Source organism: Lathyrus oleraceus, chromosome 4 (genome assembly GCF_024323335.1).
Source record: "Lathyrus oleraceus cultivar Zhongwan6 chromosome 4, CAAS_Psat_ZW6_1.0, whole genome shotgun sequence".
NCBI lineage: Eukaryota > Viridiplantae > Streptophyta > Magnoliopsida > Fabales > Fabaceae > Lathyrus > Lathyrus oleraceus.
Genome location: NC_066582.1, coordinates 472,307,063 through 472,309,565, shown reverse-complemented (window position 1 = coordinate 472,309,565; position 2,503 = coordinate 472,307,063).

The following is a 2,503-nucleotide window of genomic DNA, read 5'->3' as shown; positions in this document are numbered from 1 at the left end:
TGTGTAACCGGCTACCCAAATTATGGGAATCGGTTACACCCTCTTTTAAACAGGCGTCCACAGGTAATTTCAGTCTGTGTAACCGGTTACACCTGCATTACACAGAATCCCTAGGCCATTTTTGGTATGTGTAACCGGTTATCCAAATCCTGGTAACCGGTGACACCCGCGCAGACAACAACAATAATTTTTTTTACACAAAGTGATTATTTTTTCATCCACCTACCCACTTGTTTTTCCAATAAACAGGATACTATTTCCCCCTCATTTGGACCATGCTTACATCCCCAAAAGTTCTGAAAACATCAATCGAACCCTCTTCCTTAAACCTAAGTAAAAAAAAAATTCATCACCTCTCAAAATCACATCCCACCAACTTTTTTACCTACTTCAGTTTTTTCCTCAAAACCTTCCATTCTCTAACACTCACAACTCAGCTCCTTCACTAAGTTTCCACCATAAACACTTCCATCCCAAACCTCTTGCTTCACATTCAAGCTCAACACCACAACAACCTAGTTTTTTTCTTCACGTTTTCTGGTAATGATTGTAGCTTTCAATTTTTAAACATTTTTTGGTCCTGTTATTGTTGGAAATGGTTGGTTTTTCTTGGATTGTTTTTTGAGAGAGTTTAGAGTCAAATTTGTAAAAAATGATTAAGTTTGGTTAACACATTTTTTCTTTGAGATTTTTGCTCTTACTATCCATTTATTCACCACTTTTTCTCTTACTACCCATTTATTATTGTTATCATTTGCTTTTTATTGCTGACTTATTGTTATGTTTGTTTGGTTCATGAAATCTATTAGGTCATGACTATGGTTGTTTAGAGTTGATAAAATTTTCAATATTTCAAACTTATTAATGATTGATCAATGGATCATTCATGATACTTTGAGGCATTGATAGGTTGCCTATATTCCAACCATACTTGAGTCATTTGATGCATAGATGAAACCATATTCTTTATACTAACTTGCTAATCCATTTGCTTATTATGATTCCACTAACTACTAACTTCTAACATTTATATTATTGCACTTTATTTTCTTTGCTATTTATTTGCTCACAATTTATTTTATTGTTCATTTTACTTCAAGTACTTTATGTTTATATCCATTATTATCTAACCATATATCATTTACACTATGTTAATTTATTTGCTCTCTTACTATCTTGCTAAATAAAAAAAAAAGAGTAAAAACAAAAGAAAGAAAACAAATCATAATTATTTGAGTGATATAATCTTTTATTTGTCAAAATATTGGTAGATGGACTTGAGGTTATATAACTTTCTTTGTTACAAATCTATTGTTAGATGATTACTAATCATCTTCAATACTTTGCATCAATGATAAGTTATCCATTGATGCGCCATATTTTCAGTTTTTTGACCTATGGATAGATAATCCTCAAAATGTTCATTTTGCACATATTACTAACCACTAATTATACGTCACTAACTTTGTTTATCATTAACCTTAATTATTGTGATTTTGTTACCATTGACTTGTGGTTTATTTTATGTCATTTATATTCACTAACCATTGTTATTTTGATATTGTTATTATTATTATCTTGTAATTTACTTTTATGTTGTTGCCTTGTAATTTATATCAAAGTACTCATTATTATCATCATTGTATAAACTCATCATGCATGTTTTTTTATTGTTATTTATTTTATTGTCATCATACATTAAAAACAACAAAAACATGATAAAATGATAAGGCCAAAAATATTGACTCCACTCTTAATCAACTTGGACTTAGAGGATTTCATCTTATGACCTTTGCTTGGAAGCATTTTCCATATCTTTGTGATACTCTTTTAACGTTGGATTTTCATTCATAACTTACATTCAAATTGTAAGACTGGCATCATGACACCATCTTAGGGGGACATGTTTGCAAACCATTATCCTTTATTTAGCTTATGTCACTTTTGCACACACGAGGTTTTCTCTTGGGCTACCTTACAATGAGACCCTTTATTTTCTTGTTGGTTACTTTGAATGCATGTTGCATTACCCAAATTTTATAATCAAATAAACAAACCCTTGATTCAACGTCAAGTGACATTTTCATAATCAAATTCAAAATACAATAAAATTACGATTATTATTGTGCCCCACAAACCTTAAGTGGCGGAGAATGAGTAAAAATGGAGCATTCCTACCCTTACTATGATTATTTTGGATGCAAGACACTTGAATTATTGTCTAGAATAATCACCTTCGCCCATAGACTTTAGTACAGTATAATCATAAACATTCTTTTCATAAAACCCTTATTCAAGGTAAAAAATAATACAACTCATCAAACTCATTTTTGCGTCTTAGGGCATCATCCCGAAAACCCTTTCTCAAAGGTAAAATCAACCAACACATAAACATTTTCTACTTATAAAGAAAAAAGGGGGAAGAGAGTACCTGAGCGGTGACTTCGTGTTTCTACTTTCTTTTGGTAGATTTATTCTTATGCACTAATAACATGTTGTTATC